Source organism: Moschus berezovskii, chromosome 26 (assembly GCF_049115385.1).
Source record: "Moschus berezovskii isolate FMDL1 chromosome 26, NW_MosBer_1.0, whole genome shotgun sequence".
Classification (NCBI taxonomy): domain Eukaryota; kingdom Metazoa; phylum Chordata; class Mammalia; order Artiodactyla; family Moschidae; genus Moschus; species Moschus berezovskii.
Genome location: NC_142485.1, coordinates 29510972 through 29531271, shown reverse-complemented (window position 1 = coordinate 29531271; position 20300 = coordinate 29510972). Strand labels below are relative to the sequence as shown.

The 20300-nt window shown below is 43.5% G+C and overlaps 2 protein-coding genes across 30 annotated transcripts in view; one reads left to right on the top strand and one right to left on the bottom strand.

The window, feature by feature from the left end:
* The window catches only part of TLR3 (toll like receptor 3), a 447684-nt gene that overhangs the window by 170952 nt on the left and 256432 nt on the right, over nucleotides 1–20300 (top strand). For 15 of the 19 annotated variants that reach the window (XM_088832563.1, XM_088832564.1, XM_088832562.1 and 12 more), the window contains one exon: nucleotides 386–440. The exons of the other annotated variants lie outside the window; for them this stretch is intronic. The gene's annotated coding sequence lies outside the window, so the exon portion shown is untranslated. The remainder of the gene's footprint in view (nucleotides 1–385; nucleotides 441–20300) is intronic. 19 annotated transcript variants of the gene reach the window in all.
* The window catches only part of SORBS2 (sorbin and SH3 domain containing 2), a 215682-nt gene that overhangs the window by 145200 nt on the left and 50182 nt on the right, over nucleotides 1–20300 (bottom strand). The gene's annotated exons all lie outside the window — the stretch shown is intronic.

Genomic DNA, 20300 nt, shown 5'->3' with positions numbered 1-20300 from the left:
GGTAACCCCACTTCCTGCAGGATCCAGGCAGTTCTCTGGAGTGTTCTCCCCCCACCCCCACCCTCACTCACCACGTGCTTTGCTGTCTGCCCTCCACCCACAGCCAACTCATCCTGCGAGGAGACCCCATTACATCCCCTCCTCAAAGGATCTCTCCTCAATTGATTCACCAGCTCTCAACCCTTTCCTTACAATTCAAAATTTAAGTTGCCCAGATGCTTTTTTCAAATTGAAAATCACCTGTCTGGGTCTGCTCGCTGAATCTTAAAGGGGTACAGCAGTGTATCTGACCATTTAAGGCTCTGTGAGATGCTAACAAGTTGAACACACTCTCCTCTCAGTAAATTCTATCTTAAGCAAGTTTATCTGTGTTTTTGAAACATAGGATTGACCCTGTGGGCAAGAATTTCAGACCAGCCAGGAAGCGACGGTCATGGGAGGTAAGGAGCCACTTTGAGACCAGTGGGAACTTCTCAGGGGTCCTCCTAACTTGTCAGGGGGCATAGCCTAGTCAACCTATTTCTGGGGAAGGCCCTGATTTTCAGGTGAGAAGCAATACCTGTTTCTGCAGATAAATCAATCTCTCATAGTGATAAATACTCCCTGTTGACATTGTAGGAGATGTGTTTCAAATGAATCATAGTAAGCTATTTTTTCCCTTCTGGGCAGAATACTATTTGCAGACATCTGCAAATTTGGGAAGAAAGCTCGTTTCCTAAATGGAACCATTCTGACAAGGAAAAAGGCAAACTGCACACACACACACTCTCTCTCTCTCACACACACACACACACACACAGTGTCTCTCTCACACACACACACACACAGTGTCTCTCTCTCACACACACACATACTCACATGCAACCCTTCCCCCAAATCTCTCCAAGTCTTCATTTTGTTTAAGCTACCTGTTTATAAATAATATCTGATGAAACCTCATTCAAAATGCATCTGCTTTTGTGTTAAACTTTAGTTGCATGGCCATTCCTGGACTGTATCTTTAAAATATTTGTGTGTGTGTATGTGTGTAGTTTTGTCCTCTTCATCACTGATGGATCAAAATAAATGATGTACCTGCAGAAAGCTAAAATCCTGTGTATTGCATGTGCCTTGATGAAGTTAACAGTTGCAGTGAACACATTTCTTAGAAAATGTTCAGAATTTGATTTTGCATACAATCCTAATGTTGCGGAATTTCCAGCAACACAGTTATAGTATTTATTGCAGCCAATATATTCTGTGTTCAAGCGCTTTCCTAAAGTGTTTCTATTAATTCTTCCAAAAACACACAAGGCGGAGCCATGGACAGGTGCCAAGTTACCCAGGTCTAGATGAGGGGTGGGGAGCTGGGTCTCCCACACAAACAGGGCTTAGATGTACTCTGCTATGGCTGCATTAAAAGTGACCCATTCTAACGGTCCCAAAGCATTTGCTCATCACAGCTTCTTGAGAGCGTAGAATACCCGTTGTGTCAGCCTCAGAAATCACCAGCTTTCATGCAGGTGCTGTAGTGCAAGTCTGGGTTTGTACTGAACTAAAAGGAGAAGTGCGCTTTGCATCGAAGGCAATTACAGCATATAGGTGTTGTCATTTAGAAGTGAAGGCCAGCAGAATATACTGCCCCAAGTTATGCTGCTTCGGTATGTTCATTATTTTGAGCTGTGGGCACTTGAAAACAGCAAATGCAGGGAGAGACTTTTTTCTGAGTTCCCTTATCTGCCTAAAGACAGAACCTCCAAAAGGAACTCAATGGTCATGGATCCCCTCCAGGAGTTTCATCAACGAGGGAAGAGGGACTCGTCTTTGGAGGCTAGGAATGACACCACACCACACACACATTGCCACAGATGATCACACCTCCCGCACACTCTTCTAAGGGCCCACTCATCTTCCTAAAAGTCATTTACCCTCTCCTAAGAGACCCGCATCTTTCCTCCCCTTTCCGTGTGAAGACGGCAGTTAAGCCTGAATTCTAAGCCACCCTGGGGAGCTTCTTATTTTTCCCTGTGTACCTCCATGTATACAAGGCATACATGTTAATAAACTTGCTTGTTTTTCTCTTGTTAATCTGTCTTCTGTTAATATTACAGGAGCCTTAGCTAAGAACTCAGGACAGAGCGGGGATAGAGGGGAAGTTATGTTCCTCCCCTACAAAAGTCTTCCCTTGTCTGCAAGTGCCCTGGCATCATTAAGGTCAATGTAGAAGTCTGTTCATGAAGGAACTGGGTACTCTGGTGGTCATTGAGCAGACCTGGGACCCAGGAGAAATAGGGAGGTATAGTGAGCTTTAAGGACAGGTTGAAGCCAATGACATTCAGTCATCACAGCACTCAGCTCTGTCTGGGTACTTTAACACAAACTCAGAGGATGAGGCTTCAGACAAAACGCCTTTTGCAAAGGAGTCAAGGCTGCCTAGTCACAACTCAGGGTTTGTACTGTGGGTGACCCCCAGCCCCCAGTAGTCTTCAGGTGTTCCTGGGTGTCTTCTTCAGCCCAGGACCCCTCTGACACAACCCACTCAACCCAAGGGTCCTCCAGGACGGGGCTCAACACCCATTCACTCAGAGATGGGTCATCCCACACAGTGGCCCACTCTCAGCGGTGACTTGGAATCAGGAACTGAGCCCATAGTGAGGTTAACCAGAGGGTTCCCCAACAAGAAAGCGTGATCCATTTTACTTGAGAGTACGGCTTACCTGGCAGTCCTGTAATTTCTCCCTTGGCCCCTGTCACTAATGTATTCACTTCAAGTTACAAGTTGAGTAAAGCACCTAAGTCCTGGGTCGCCCTTTGCAACACCTATGAATTTGAACTTCTCCCCTCATTTACTAAAGAACAGGAGCCAGGGTAAGAATGGTCAGTGTTCACTGCTATTGAGATTGCCCACAATTTCTCCCTTTTTAGCAATTATTTAAGGGCTTTCAAAGCACTGCTTCTTTCACTGTGTTTCAGGGTGGCTATAAGGAGAGGTTGATTTTCCAATGATGGTTTGGACTTTGCATTTACAAGTAGAATTTCCACAGCTTTCAGGTCTCAGGATTGGGGCTTAAAGAGGCAGGGCAGGAAGAGTGGTAACTGTCCAGCCTGACCGCAGCTGACCCCTGCCCAGCCCGGGAGGAGGACCGAGGGATTGTCCTGCACCTGGGTCTCCCCTTCCCATGATCGGGACCAAGACTCTGTCTGCTCTTTATAACCTGTGCCTCCCCTCGAATGGTCCTACTGTTTTGGGGGACCCATGCTGACAGTAAGATGCAATTCAAAAGAAATGAGGGTTTCTTAAGGGAGGATGGAAGGGAACTCTATTATTAAAACAAACAAACAAATAATGTTAAAACATTGTGTGCTCAAAGATTAGATGGTCTGTAAGACCCGTGACAGTGTGAAGGTTCTGATTCTTGGGTGGGAAGGTGAGGAGCTTCTGGTTATCTCCCCAGCCTCGGGGAAAGAAAGTAGGGCATCTTTGTGAGAATTTATGTTTTACATAGTGGGAGGAATTAAAGGACTCTCCCACAGATAAAGCCAAATCTCCCCCCAATCAGGTTCTGTCTGCTGCCTACCTCTTGTTGACCTCTGAGGTAACATGGAAAAAAAATTAATAATACAGTGAAGTTTCCTTTCAATAAACAAACCTTTCCACTGTCCACTCAGCAGACAGAAACACCCTTTGTTGACTCCAGATACGAGACCAGAAGAGCTAGTTTGCTGGCCACTTAATCTATCTCAATGAAACTGCTTCAGGGAATACAACATACTAGGGGACAAAAAAAAAAGAGAGATGTGAGCTCCATGCTCTGTTCGCCACTTCTGCCTGCACGTCTGATCCAGTCAGGGCAGCTTGTTTGTGAATAGCTTTCAGCACACACAGAGACTCCGCGGATCCGGGAAGAACACATGATCCGTGTTTGAAGCAATTTTTGTATAAATGATTGTGCTGTTAACCTCCGGGGGTCATTCTCATATTTTCTAGAAATTGACTGCTTTGGCTTCTTTCTCAGAATGCCGAGTGTCTCATTCGGGGCGGGGGGGGGAGGGTGGGGGGCAGGACAAATGACAGCTTAGGCATTCCAACAAGAGCCGAGTTAACGTGACTAAGCCCCATCAGGACAGGGGATGTGATGGGACTCAGAAGCCCATCCCAGATGAGGCTTTTCCTTCTCCCCGAACAGAAAAGCAAAACATGCTGTGTGGTTTTTCAACTGGTCAAATTGGGAAATATTTTTAAGCTTTCTGCTTTGCCAAGTGCTTCAGAAAAAAAAAAAAAAAAGTATTTTCTCTCTCTTTCCTGCCAAAACAAGTTCCCCCTTAAATATTTTTTCCCATATCTGGCTACATGTCCAGGATTTCTTCTTTTCTAAGAATAAATAATTTTTCTGGAGTATAAAAATGCCACTTGCTTTATCAGATTAAATGTCTCTTTATATAGAAAAAGCATTTGAAACATTTCATCAGTGGGTCTAAGGAAGGATCCTTGCTTAATATGATTTTGTTAAATTAATTTTGATTAAATATTTGGTCTCTGAATTCTTTTTGTGATCCTCACTGGAATGTTCAGGCTTGTTTTGTAACACTTTCAATACTACTTTTTCTCTCACTGCCCTCATATGATTCCCTTTCACTAGAGAGCATTAAACATGAATTAATTTCTGTATTTGACCAAAATAAATACCTTGGGAATGATACCAATGCAAGGGGACCCTCTGGGTTCCATTCTCTATTTGCATACTTAGCTGAAGTTTAAAGGGTTCAGCTGTCAGGGTTTTAAGAACTCCAGCATTAGAAAAGTGTGAACGTGCAAATTAGATGTCAAGTTTAATACAAAGTGGACAATGTAGCCCAGAGCTGACATTTCCCTTACTGGTGCCCTGCAGATCTTGCCGTTAGGTAGAGCACAGACACACGGGAACACTGAAAAATAGTGGCTCACATGGGTCGGTTGGGTATCTTCATCTTTTACTGGCTGATAATGGCAATAACATTCACAAAACCAAAAGGCTGAATAGAGTTAGAGTCGAGAATATAGGCCAAAAGAAAAGCTTGAAAAAGCAATAATAGCTGTGTACCTGAAATGTGATAAATATGCATATGGAAATAAAGAGCATTATTAGCTCTCATAAAACCACAAACGACCTGGTGAAATACTCTACAGATTTAAAGTTTAATATTGGGCAACAAATACAGTCATTTATTATTGACATTTAATGAACCATTCTACGTAAATCCAGTGTAAGCCAAAAGCATTCTAAGTTTATATATAATGCTATTACTAGTTAGCTAGTTAATGTTTAAAATCTCCTTATGTTTGTTAGTGTGTGAGGGTGTGTGGAGTGTTCAGTGTAGGGGAAGTGGCTTATGGTCTTTTATAAATGGTCATCTTTAAATTTCCTGGTTTGTGAATCTTTATCATTCTTCATAGGGAAGTCTAAAAATGCAAGCTTATTCTATTTGGAGAGCATATAAAGATAAGAATATGCAAGCATTTCAGAGACAGCACATGACAGTGTGATTCTGAAATGTCATAAAGCTGCCTCAGAATAAACTAAGATTCTCTCAGAGGCTAATGACATACCGAAAAACTGGAGGTTGCCACAAATTCTTTTGCTCGTCTTCAAACCCACTGTCATCCCACCACCAAAGGTACCAAATACAATTCCCATCCCTCTTCCATCTTATCACATGGCCCTTTGCCCCTCATGTGTGAGGAAGTAGATATTTACATTTTGAAAATACCAGGCATCTCAAAACACTTACGTTTTGTTGAACTGAGTCTCCCATGGTAAAGGATAAAAGCTAACTCAGCAAGCCTGCTTCCCAGGAGGGGCAGATCAGCATGGTGATGCACCCGAGCCAGAAAGAATACCCTTCATCTGCTGCAGCCGGTTTAGTATCAGTGCTATGAAAAATAGATGATGGAAAATGGAGCCTTGGACAGAAATACAAGTCTGCCGTGGGTGTTTTCTACAGGACTGGAGCAGAGCAAAGTGCCGGTCTCGCCTGTACATTGAACCTGGACTTGGCCTGCATTGGCCAGCAGCCGCACGTGCATGGGATACTCATCAGGGCACCAGCGATGCGGGCTCAGCAATGCTGCTTCATTTACATAAGTGACAGAGAGCAAGCACGTGTGAGGAGTCCGCGGCACAGAGGCTCCAGCCTACGGAGTATCACTAGGGTGGACAGGCCAAGTTATCTGTGCTGCTTGGGTTTTCCCCTTTGCTTGTGCGAAAAGGTGATTTCAAACCCAAGAGTGATCTGTGGCTTTGGCATTAAGGAAAGCTGGCAGGCAGTGAAATGAAGACTTGAAGGTCAGCTTGTCTGTGCCGTGGCATGGAGTTGAGAGGCCAGAAATGCCAAAGGAGCACCTCAGACCAGTTCCCACTGTGTGTACTGCTCCCTTGGCAAAAATAATTAGAACCCAAAAATTTGTAGAGAAAATCTAACTAAAAACTGCCAAGTTAGGACCTGTGGTCCATGCCTTGCCTGAATACGGACAAGGTCTATGAGTATAAGACATGGAAGAGAAATGTCGGCTGAAGACTTGATATAAAGAGGACGAGAGGAGTCATAAAGGAAAAAGACAGAGGAGGGGAACAGAGAGAAGTGCCTGATGAACAGTACCTTTCATTTCTCCAGCCCAGTCACTGCTTCAGAGCCAGGGTCATGCCCCAGACCTCCCCTCCTCCTTATTGTCGTTACGACTCTTGCTTTTGTGGCCCTGATTGGACACTGTGCTAGACTCTACACAGAGCAAACTAAAAACACATTTTTGTTTTTGTTATCTGCTTTATTTCTGGTCCTTCATGTTGGACTAACCCAGCCACAAATCATACAGTGGCCAGCAGACGAGAGCAAACTTGAACGCCTGACTTCCAAGGTGCTTATTGAGATGCTCACCGCCTCCCGCCCCACCCGCCCTCCGCCTGACCCTGGTCGGTACTGGCCTCCTCGCCTCTCCTGCAACTCAGAATCCTTCCGGTTTGATGCAGCCTCGAGTCCCTCCGCGGTTGGCAGCCCTTCCCAACGCCCCCACATGCCTTTCTCAGAAATAGGTATCTCAGTTCCCTCGCATTCTTCCTGACTGAACTCGCCTCACTGACTTATTAATTTTGCTCATTCTTGGTGAAAAAAATAGTTTCTAGTTCTTGAGGATGCGTCCCTGGCTCCAGGAGTTTAGCTGTGGGATTCAGACAACCCTTCAGAATCCTATCTTTCAAGCCTGCCAGCTGGCACTTTAGGATGACTCGGTACCTAAAGCAAGCAGTGAATAAAAATACAATAAAACCCACCTTGTGTGAAGGTGGCACCTGTATGCATCACTGTCTGTGGGGACAGACTGCCCGGCTCCGCGTCTTGTTCTCACCGTTGAGTGGCCAGTGCTCATGTCGCAAAGTGGGAATAATCATAGGACCCACTTCATAGGCTGCTCTTTCACTCATTCATCCATTTGTTCATTCCTTCAGCAAAAATTTATTGAGTACTTACTACCCCTGCCCCCAGACAGACGGAATTCAGATAAGAGTCTGTGCCCTCGTGAAGTTTATATCCCAGGGCACTTTTCTTCCAGGATTGAATAAAAGAATCCACCAGAATGGTTCACCATCATGTCTTTGACGCAGGAAATACACAAGAGTCGTTAGCTATTATTGTAACACTAAACTTATAGCCAAAGTTTAAAATTAGAAGTAAAGATGTATCCGCTATGGTAAAAAGGACAGAAAATATAGGGAAGTCAGGAAAGAGAAACAGTTGCTAAAATCATGCATGAATTTGGTATTAAGTGGACTCAGTGTTTCCTAACCCGTGAGCTGTGCTATTGGATGGGCGTTACACAGCTGGAAAGGTGTATTTATGAAGCCCTGCAGGGTCGCAGACTGAGTCGGACATGACTGAAGTGACTCAGTGTGCACACACACCTGTGTGCTCATGGTCTGACCCCACTCCCCCACACAGCTTGCGGCATGTGTCAACAGCCCCCCCACCCCAACTCTAAAGGGCCCCGGGGAGAATGGCGACAAATAGCCCTGAGTCCTTGGGACACAGTTGGTACCAGCTCCAGTTTACTGAGGAGGCATCTCTTTTACACCCATCTACAAAGCACCCCCTCATGCGATGAGTTGACTCACTGAAAAAGACTCTGATGCTGGGAAAGGTTGGGGGCGGGAGGAGAAGGGGACGACAGAGAATGAGATGGCTGGATGGCATCACCGACTCTGTGGACGTGAGGTTGAGTGAACTCTGGGAGTTGGTGATGGACAGGGAGGCCTGGTGTGCTGTGATTCATGGGGTCGCGGAGAGTCGGACACGACTGAGCGACCGAACTGAACTGAACTGACAAAGCACCCCAGATCTGAACCTCAGATCTCAAGATCAGACAGTGGGTAAGACTGAGCTTTGGTGCTGTTACTCTTTAGTTGATACACGTTCCTTTTTAAGTGTATCTTAACTGTATTTTTATGATCATGCTCACATTACTTTTTTTGTCGCATCCTCGTGAGCAGGCTTGCTGTATAATCTGCTGCTTAGAGGGAACTTTCGAGAAGTCACTTGACCTCTCTAAATTTCAGCACAGTGGGAAAACCTAGAGTGGTGAACTCGCTGTGTCTTGCGAACCCACTAGATCCCGGATTTGACGCTGATTTTGCACAGGCGGCTCGCCTTGCTCCTTGCCTGGTACCTAGGAGACTGCAGACCAGGTCTGGTAAGACCAGACTATGAGGCTTGTAATTATTTCTTCCCCATCATCCATTGGTCCTCAGGATGAAGTGAGGACATGCAGCTAAAAAGTGTGATGTGCAATGATTTATTGCCTCCCTGCAGGAGGTACCCCCAGTAGCTGAGAGCTCTTGATTCTTCACTTCATTATCTACTCAATTACCCTGCCTTCCCCTCTCCCACTCCTGCAAGCTCAGAGAGGCTTCACATATCAAATGGGTGGTGGGACAAGGCAAACTTAAGACTCTTTCTGTCATTTCCCCTCCCTCTCCTAATTCTTCTTCCTCTTCCTCTCTTCCTCCTGCTCCTCCTTGCCTTCTCCTGTTTGTTTTATTTTTCTGTCTCCCACTTTCTCTTCCTAAAAGTTCACATGGCTGGATGCTATTGTAACTATATAGTTACACTATGATCATGTCAGTGCTGGTGATTTTTCAAAACAAATAGCCTATCCTGTAAGTTCCTGCATTCCTGTGGGATTTGGGAACACAGGAGTTCCATAAAGCCTTTTCCAAGGCTCCCCAGAATACTTGGTGAATATGGAATCCAGTTTCTTGTACCAGTCAGTCAGTGTATTAACCTACTTAGAGTATATGCTATGATATTCAGTAGAATACGAGCTTAATAGTTGGTGAGAATTTAAATTTAAATATTATTTTCATAGATAAAGAACAAAGTAGCAACAGACAAATAGCATTTCTCTTTCTGGTTCTCTTTAGATGGTACATTTTAATTTTTAAACATATACTACCCCCACCACCTACCACCCACACACATTTTGAAGATACCAAACTTAGGTGCCTATGATGAAAGCCTGTTTCATTGATCTCTTGGGTTTCTGCCCCCTGGCCACGACTCTGCCATTTTGGCCTTCCAAAGCTGAAACTGCAATACTTTGGCCACCTCATGCGATGAGTTGACTCACTGGAAAAGACTCTGATGCTGGGAAAGGTTGGGGGCGGGAGGAGAAGGCACTGTGGACATGAGTTTGAGTGTACTCCGGGAGTTGGTGATGGACAGGGAGGCCTGGTGTGCTGTGATTCATGGGGTCGCGGAGAGTCGGACACGACTGAGCGACTGAACTGAACTGAACTGAAAAGTGGGCTGGCCCCAGCTGTCCCAAATAAGTCTTCCTGGTCATATTTTTAGTTGTCTCCACTCATCGGCAAGACTTCAACCCTATCTTTCTACATTATAAGCTATGGGAAAGATAGCAGGGGGAGAAATCACAAAAGGAAGAACAAAATGACAGACATTTGCGGGAGACACAGCAAGTGACTTTTCATCAGGGTCGCCTTTAGGTAAGATTTATAGGCGAGAAAGTGTTCTCTACACTTAAGTGACTTGAAAGGTTATAGAAAGATGATTCCCCCGGTGACATAATTCAAATACATTTTGTTGTTTCTGAAAAGTCTGCCACTGACAACACTGTAAGTCAGGTTTTGGGGGTTTGTTTTTGAGAAATGTGATGGATTTCTGTGGATCCACATGGTCTCTTTTACCTCATCCGAGTTACTTAAGTGAGAACGGAGGCTGTGTTTGAAGGGCGGGACCAACCATGACAAGCTGTGACAAGCTGAGGTCATCCTAGACTGTGCACAGTTAGGAATGCCTGGTAAAATGTCCCTGTGTGGGGAGATTTTCTTTCCTCATCAACCAGACTGTCTCCTAAACTAGTTGCAACCTGTAGGCTTTAAGCGGTAAGTAAGGGATGCACTTTTTTCCTGATGCAGTAATTTGAACTTATTGCATATGTCTGGCTGTGAGTGCAAACAGGCTTTTGATGATCTGTGTGATGGGACAGGCCTGGAGGCTGGTAGTTAATGGGCTCTGTGTTCAGGATGGCCAGACCTCTCTTGGTAAGAGCCTCACAGCGTCAAAACCATTCTGTCCTCTCTCGGGGACAGCCAGAGGTAGCAGGTTGTGCCATCACTGGTCCCTTCCTGGGCCCCAGACAGTGAGTTAGACTCAGAGGCAATCAGGGCAATGTGTCCCCTTGTCCTCTCCCAGCATGCACTGCTCCCCGTCTGGAGGAGGAAGATGTGGTCTCTGCCACCTCCTGGACCTGGGATTCTTACACGTCTCCCCAGGTTTGGTCTAAGATGCTGTAAGAGCTGGTTACAAAGCTGTCTTCCATTCAAGGCACATTTTGTGAATTTTGGGGTGGTCTGCTCTGAGGTAGAGGGTTGTTCTCGGTGATACTGTGTAACTGGGAGATTAGCGTTAACACTACAATATCTGATGGGCTTCTGCAATGGCTCAGCGGGTAAAGAGATGCAGGAGATACAGGAGACATGGGTTGGGAAGATCCCTGGGTCAGGAAGATCCCCTGGAGTAGGAAATGGCAACCCACTCCATTATTCCTGCCTGGAGAATCCCATGGACAGAGGAACCTAGTGGGCTACAGTCCACGGGGTCACAAAGAGTCAAACATGACGGAGTGACTTAGCACGCACACACTACAACATCCAGGCCTGTGGCCTCGGCCTCATCCATCATGACTGGGCTCTAATGAAGCAAGCTGTGGCCCAGGGCCTCAGGGTGTAAAGCAGGGTGACTGAGAATGACAGGCTAGGCTTTCTGGAACTCATATGAATCCTCCACGAATCCCACCCAAAGATGCTTAGTCATTCAGGGAAGCTCTTTTTAATCATGCCGCCTTTGATTCATGCAGTTGGTTCTTGAACATAATTTCAGGATGTGTCTCTCAGCCTTACCCCTCTGCTATAGACATCTGCTTCTGAGGTTTGAGGTAAAGGGAAATGGGGAGCAGAGTGCTGAAACCCTCTAAGGTGTGTATCATCTCCTTACACATTAAAGCAAGAACACCCTCCACAGCCTTCCCTGGTGGGGCTTCCCAGGTGGCTCAGATGGTAAAGAGTCTTTCTGCAATGCAGAAGACCTGGGTTCAATCGCTGGGTTGGGACAATTCCCCAGAGAAGCGAACAGCTACCCACTCCAGTATTCTTGCCTCAGAAATCCCATGGACACTACAGTCCATGAGGTCGCATAGAGTCGGACACAACTGAGCAACTAGCGCTTTCTTCACTTTCTTTCACCCTCCACAGCCAGTCCAGGGTATCAAGGGAGGGCCAGAGGCCATTTTAAGGAGCTAATAATGGATGGGAGAGAATTATCATGGGCTTTGTGTCTGTCGTTTTGATATGAGTGACATTTGAAGCATAAAGTTGATTTGTTCACCACCTCAAAGTAATGTCTGATGCTATTAGATTTTGTTACTGAGTTGATTTATCAGTTTGTTTGGGTTTTTTTTTTTTTGGTAATCCAAGTAACATATTGAAAAATGATAGCCAAACCTGGCTTATTATTAGAGCTGGTTCACCTTTTACCTTTGGCAACTATAGGATTTCCTTGGGCTGTTTCTGGAGCCTAATTTATTGATGAGCTCCAGTGCCCCACTGCAAGAAGCAACAACTTTCCACTTGCAAAAATGAGGGGCTCCACCCTTTGGAACAGAACCTGAGGAAGAATGAGAGATAATTCCAAGCTAAGTACTCTTGCCTGGAAAATCCCATGGGCGGAGGAGCCTGGTGGGCTGCAGTCCATGACCCCATGTGAAGAGTCGGGCACGACTGAGCGCCTTCACTTTCACTTTTCACTTTCATGCATTGGAGAAGGAAATGGCAACCCACTCCAGTGTTCTTGCCTGGAGAATCCCAGGGATGGCGGAGCCTGGTGGGCTTCCGTCTATGGGGTTGCGCAGAGTCGGACACGACTGAAGCAACTTAGCAACAGCAGCATCAAGATGGTGTTATTTTCTTAGAGGGGAGCAGACAAAGACCAAAAAGATGTTTGGAAATACAGCTCTGCTTGCTATGGTTATGTGTTTTTTTTTTTTAATGCATATTTAGGAAACTTTGAGTAAGGCTCTTTTAATAAAAACTGGTCCTTGATAAAGCCATGGAATTCCACAGCTACCAGTAGGGATCAGCCACCACTGCATTAGTCAGCTTCCTGGTGGTGCTGAGGAGACTGAAGTGCCCAGCCTCCCTGGAAGCAGAAGTTGCTTCTGACCATCTGGGAAGGAGAGGAACACTGAAACAATGGAAGTCACTTTTGCAAAAACCAGTGCGTAATGGGAGTGACCCTAGCGCCACAGTCAGGAGGCAAGATGGCATGGGGTTGCCAAGAGCAAACAGCGCCGGGAACTGGCCCTGCTCTGAGCCACCCCTGGGAACAGCAGAGACTGTCAGAGGAGATTTAATTACTTTGAGTTTGCTGCCTTGTTGATACCCCACCGAGAGTCAAGCCTTGAGGGAGATAGAGACAGAGCCCTCGTGTTGTTTTAAGTAACAACAAGAAAGAAAAAAAAAAAAAACATTTTTTTTTTCACCTGAAATCTTAGTGGGATTGGATATCAGAACTAATTAGATACCAACTAATTAACACACGGACCTCTGATTCCTGGCCATATGGGGCCAGAATTACAGAGACAAATGTGTGAAGCTGTATAACCTCAGAGTAAATGGACTTTTAGGCCAGCGAAATTTTAGGTAGGGAAGAAACTACACAGATGAGTTAGTTAATGTATGTGTTGACGGATGAGGAAATAATTTTGGAGATGTTGCAGAGGTCAAAGCAGAATGGGCCAGGGTGGACTCATCTGCCAGGAGTTTACAGATCTAATGGAGGACTTTCTGTTGCCTGTGTAGACAAAACAAATACGAAAATGGAGATCAGAGCCTTTGATGCAACCCAAAAAAGAAACTGCATGCCTACCGAATGTATGCCCATTAAACTCCTTATAAACCAAAAATTAGAAACTGTTCTTTGGGGAATTGTTGCTCACCTGCAGCCCTAACTGGGTGCTATGGTTTGATTTTCTGTCTGGTGGGGAGATTCCCTGCTGTCGTGGGCTGATCTGGGTGCTGGAATGTGACACAAAGCAGTTTTGAATCCCAGCTCTGTAACTCACTAGCCCAGGGACTTTGAGAAAGTTAACACATCTGAAGCTCTTCCCCATGTGTAAATGAAAATGATGATACGAAGCATCATTTTAAGGATCAACTATGAGTATCACATATGTTCAGGTTATAAAATCCAGCTTCATTTCATTATCATCAAACCAGGGGTCTAAATTTCCTCATCATCCCAGCAATATTGTCTCTTTCCCACTGGAAAATGTCAAAAATATAGACAGCATCTGTATTCAGAACCCACACACCTGAAATCACATATTTGAAAAGAATTTAAGCAACAATTCATTGTGGTTAGACTTTTATCCATTTACTGCGAGACTTTTAAAAGAATATATTCAGTTTCATCACCCTTTTAAAAGAATAAACTGAAAATATTTCCATCAAAATCATGCCAATGCAAAGCAACGATATTCTGAGCTCAGTCCTTTACAGAAAGAATTCAGATGTAATGAGTAGAAAATTGCCTTAAAAGAAAAAAACTGAAAGAAGTGACAACTTCATTAAACTCAGCTACTGGTCCCACTTTATATTTGTCTTTCCAAACTGCTAATGAATTCTGACCCACTTAGTTATGAAAAAATGTATATCCTGAAGAATCTGTATCCCTTTTGAGGTAATTGATGTATATCTGTTAGATAAAATGCATGTCTGTTATTCATAATACTTGATCTTTAAATTGGCATTAATATGCTACATTTAGGCTAGTAGGGGAAACCCCAGCCAAATTATATAATGCAGTTACTGAGATGAAAGACATTCCGCAAAGGGGGACCCAATCTCAGAACCAGTTAACACAGCCATGAATACTTTATGGGATCTACAGCACATTAGCCACAAACAATTTCCATCCTAGGAAATACACTCAGTGTAGCTACTGGTGCATAATAAATATTTGATCCTAATTAGACCTAATGAATGAATTTTAACTCTGTATCCACTATGCTTTTTAGGACACCGACTCACGAATACCAAAATAAGGTTTTAGGGGAGTGGATATAGAGCCATGGCCATTTAAACACCAGCGCTATCGATCATTTTCCTAAGTCATTTAATGATGATGAAGAACTGTCTGGAAGTCTTTTTTTAAAAATAGGTTTTGGTAAAATACACATCAGGGGAACTATAAGTTGTATAAAAATTCAATAAGATCTACTACTTTATAATAAGAAAATCTTAAATTCCCTTTGTTTAACTTATTTTAATACATTGAGGAATTCAAGGTAAAATATTAAGTATTGGGTACTAATTTGGAACTTGACAGGTTCAAATCTGTTTTTAAAGATTATTCATAAAAATATTCCTTCCAGATAAAGTAGAAACAACTTCATTTGGGGGAATTAAAAAATTAATATCTTGTGGATTTTTCCTTGTGTTAGAATAACTCTTATCCTCCTAGAAAGCAGAAATATTCAATGAGCATTGTCCAAAACACATACTTTCAAATGAAATTAAAAAGTTAAACTCAATGATTTTTTAAAAATTCTTTTAAAATCATGGTACCATTGGATTTGAGTTTCTGAAATTATTCATGTATCTTTTAATAATATAAAACTTCAGTAATTAGCCTCCAATTAAAATAAACTTATATTAAAAAAGTAATAAAAATTCATAAATATATCTTCATATGTAATGATAAAGTCTTTTAGGCTATGTTGGCAAATTTCATTATGGATTCTTGTAGCTATATAGTTTCACCAACTGTGTAAGGTTGGCCAGTGGTCTACAATTGACAAGCCCTAAGTTTTTAGTGGCTTAACACAAGGAGATTAAATATCCAGTGCAGGTCAGTGGGAGTGAGAGTGGGAAGGGGAGGTGTCTGTTCCACCCGGTCATTTAGGAACAGACCTGGCCAGTTATCATGCCCAGACTACACTCTTGATCTGAGCAATCATGCTCTTTTCTGCCTGGGATTGATGCTCTTGCTCCCAATAGCAGTCCTGTCTAGTTCAGGGAAAGACTTGATTAGTGTCCCCTGCACCTTTGTCTTAACATGGGGAAGAGTCACTGTCACCTGGAATGTGGCTATAGATTCTGCCATTCATTTGTCATTGTTGTCGTTTTTCAGTTGCTAAGTCACACCCGACTCTTTTGCAACCCCATGGACTTCAGCTTGCTAGGCTCCTCTGTCCATGGAATTTTCCAGGCAAGATTTTAACTGGCAGACATTAGCAGAGGAGATAAAACAACGAAAACTGTCATAGAGCTTAGAAGTAGCACCAAGTCTTAAAAACTAGATTTGACTACCAAGAGGGGCTAAAGCATTCATTAACTTCAATCACAATGGCTAAAGGTCTCATGTGGACCTTATCACTCGTCAAACATCACTGCATAGAACATACCAGCAATGGCTCACTGAGGTAAAAATCTTTCATTTGTTTATCTCACTGATCCTGATTTCATACCCAGTTACATGTATTAAAAGATCAAGTTTAACTTCAAATGTTAGAAAATAGATCTGCAGTAAATATCAGTGTGTGCATATATATACTCAAGTTCTACTCATCATTGAACGTGGCCTGAACTCTATGTAACTCTAATTACATGTGATCAACCTACAAAAATTTATCTACTATATGTGCTGTTAGGTAATACAGTAATATCTAGGCCTGGGTCCTGAAAAGGCTTTCCATTTCTCCACTTTGGGAATGGTTTCCTTATTGAACTGCATGAGGTGAAAAATAGGAGGTGCACTGCTCAGGGGGCCTGATCTTCTACTAGAAGACTTTAAGATATTGTCAGATTTGGTTCATTCCTCTGGACTTCAGTGGCTACTAAGATATTTAGAGTTTGCAAAGCCCCTTCAGGAAACATGAAATATCCTACTGGTTATGTTATCATTTCATAAGTAGTCTCAGCAATAAGACAGGAAATTCATCAAAGTGAAGGAGGAAGAGCAGGTCAAAATACCCTTGAAAGTGAAAGTTGCCCAGTTGTGTCCAACTCTTTGAGACCCCCATGGACTATACAGCCTATACAGTCCATGAAATTCTCCAGGCCAGAATACTGGAGTGGGTAAGTGTTCCCTTCTCCAGGGGATCTTCCCAACCAGGGATCAAACCCAGGTCTCCCACATTGCAGGTGGATTATTTACCAGCTGAGCCACCAGGGAAGCCCAAGAACACTGAAGTGGGTAGCCTATCCCTTCTCCAGCGGATCTTCCCAACCCAGGAATCGAACCGGGGTCTCCTCCATTGCAAGCAGATTCTTCATCAGCCAAGCTACCGGGGAAGCCCTATATTGAAATTTGAAGAGCAAAATACCCTTGCTGCTCTTCAAATTTTGATTTCTGGGTGGGAAAACACACAACTAAACTTTATATCAATTTTTAGTCTTTGTTGTACATTTTAGCTTTTAGAGATTTTTTTGTTAATTTCCTTTTCATTGTTAACCTGATATTTTAAAGACTTCAGAAACTAATGCTGTTATAAAATAATTTAAAGATAGGAAAATAGCATTTATCTTCAATGTCATTTGCTACAATGCAACATCACAATTCTATCTTAATGGTTAATCTCAGTCCTTAGAAATAAAAACACTGTGTTTACCTTTTTCAAGATAACATAATCAAACACAGAAGCACAATAAAAGTCTAGCAGAGAGAAACCTGTTTGGTATAGGACTATATTGTATAACACATCACACAGATGAGAGCATAAATTAGTTCAGCTATTTCAAGTCCTTAAAGCATCTGCTTTTCTCCAGTTCAGGCTTAGGTGTTTAACAATGATTTCCATAATGGTGGTTTTCTTATTTTACTCTTATTATAGGAGTTACTTGCAAGACGGCTTGTACAAATTGGCTGATTCACTCATGTGATTGAGTGTAATAAGTGGAAACTACTATAGATTGTTAACATGATACCAGGATATCATGTAATTCTTCACACAATTAGACCGGTGGTGCAGAAACTCTCAGGTCCTAAACAACAATTCAAAGATTGCCAGTAAATCTGCATGAATTTGCTTGTGTTACACCTCATTTTTTGGGATTAAATATATTTATCGATAGAGTTTTATATAATTCAGTGAAGTAATCTATAAGTAAGTGAAGTAATCTATAAATCTAAAAGCATTTTTATTTTGGGTATCGCCATGGTCCATGTAAACACTCAGCAGTCAAAAAGTGCATCTGCAGGAAGTGCTCCAAGTCACGTGGCGAGGTTTACGCATCTAAAGACACATATTTCATTCAACGCTGGCACTGTGTGCTCAAGTGGTCCAGTGACTGTGGAATCTGTGACTGCTGGGCGTGGGGAGTAAAAATGATGTGGAAGTTTAAATCGATCAAAAAAGCTATTAGCCACCAATAAAAACACTTCAGTTTTTTAAAGTTAAATATCATGCCAAAGACCTTCCAGAATTATACCACTCCACCAAATTGCTCTTGTTAGGGCCACTAATCATCTCCAGTTTGTGAAATTCACTAGCCACGTCTCAGCTGTCATCTGACTTGATCGTGCCTCCTCCTCTGGTACAATTTCCTCTCTTGGCTTCCAGCACACGGCGCCCTCTTGCTTTTCCTCCTGTCTCTCTAGATACGTCTTCTCAGGTTCATTGATTGGTTTCTCCTCTGCGTCCTGACCTCTCAATCTTGGAATGTCCCAGGGATCTAGATACCCATGGAGAACCAGCCACTTCTTGTCACCTCTTCCATTCCCACCCTGTCCAAAGCCATCATCTACTCTCGGTTGGCTATTGCACTAGCTTCCTACTTAGTTCCCTAGCTTCCACCCTTCCCTTGCAGATTTCTCTCAATAGAGCAGCCAGAGTGTAAGCGTAAGTGCCTTTTATAGTGTAAGTGCCTCTCTGATCTCATCTTCCAGTTGCTCTCTCCTTTCTCTTGGCTGCAACTGGGTCAGGCTCCTTGCTGTACCTCTAACAGGGAAGCCTTGGCTCCTTGAGGGTATTGCGGGGGGCACTTCCTTCTGCCTAGACTATGGTTCCCCCAGAGATCCATATGGACAACTCCTCACTCCTTCATGTTCTTTGCTCCACATTTAAAATTCTGAGCTGCAGTGTCCTCAACACATTCTCCACATCGTCCTTACTCTGTTTATTTTAAAAGCGCTCTGTTACTTTCTCACCTACTACGTAATTACTTATTATGTTTATCTTCTATTGTTTGTTTCTTTTCATGGGAATGTAAGCTCTTTGGGGGCAGAAATTTTGATCAGTGTTGTTCACTGATGTGTCCCAAGAACTCAGAGCAGCGCTTTGCTCTTAGAAGGTGCTCTGCTTGCATCTGTCTGAGTGAATGACAGTGCTATTAATATCTCTAGAGAGACAAGGACCTCAGTCTTTCTAAGTCTAGAAATGAAACATGTCCTCAGTTCAGTTCAGTTCAGTTCAGTCGCTCAGTCGTGTCCGACTCTCCGCCACCCCATGAATCACAGCACACCAGGCCTCCCTGTCCATCACCAACTCCCGGAGTTCACTCAAACTCATGTCCACAGAATCGGTGATGCCATCCAGCCATCTCATTCTCTGTCGTCCCCTTCTCCTCCCGCCCCCAACCTTTCCCAGCATCAGAGTCTTTTCCAGTGAGTCAACTTGTCGCATGAGGTGGCCAGAGTATTGCAGTTTCAGCTTTAGCATCAGTCCTTCCAATGAACACCCAGGATTGATCTCCTTTAGAATGGACTGGTTGGATCTCCTTGCAGTCCAAGGGACTCTCAAGAGTTTTCTCCAACACCACAGTTCAAAAGCATCAATTCTTCGGCGATCAGCTTTCTTCACAGTCCAACTCTCACATCCATACATGACCACAGGAAAAACCATAGCCTTGACTAGACGGACCTTTGTTGGCATAGTAATGTCTCTGCTTTTTAATATACTATCAAGGTTGGTCATAACTTTCCTTCCAAGGAGTAAGTGTCTTTTAATTTCCTGGTTGCAGTCAGCATCTGCAGTGATTTTGGAGCCCAAAAAAATAAAGTCTGACACTGTTTCCACTGTTTTTCCATCAATTTCCCATGAAGTGATGGGACCAGATGCCATGATCTTTGTTTTCTGAATGTTGAGCTTCAAGCCAACCTTTTCACTCTCCTCTTTCACTTTCATCAAGAGGCTTTTGAGTTCCTCTTCACTTTCTGCCATAAGAGTAGTGTCATCTGCATATCTGAGGTTATTGATATTTCTCCCAGCAATCTTGATTCCAGCTTGTGCTTCTTCCAGCCCAGCGTTCCTCATGATGTACTCTGCATATAAGTTAAATAAGCAGGGTGACAATATACAGCCTTGACGCACTCCTTTTCCTATTTGAAACCAGTCTGTTGTTCCATGTACAGTTCTGACTGTTGCTTCCTGACCTGCATACAGGTTTCTCAAGAGGCAGGTCAGGTGGTCTGGGATTCCCATCTCTTTCAGAATTTTCCATAGTTTATTGTGATCGACACAGTCAAAGGCTTTGGCATAGTCAATGAAGCAGAAATAGATGTTTTTCTGGAACTCTCTTGCTTTCTCCATGATCCAGCGGATGTTGGCAATTTGATCTCTGGTACCTCTGCCTTTTCTAAAACCTGCTTGAACATCTGGGAGTTCACGGTTCACATATTGCTGAAGTCAGGCTTGGAGAATTTTGAGCATGACTTTACTAGCGTGTGAGATGAGTGCAATTGTGTGGTAGTTTGAGCATTCTTTGGCATTGCCTTTCTTT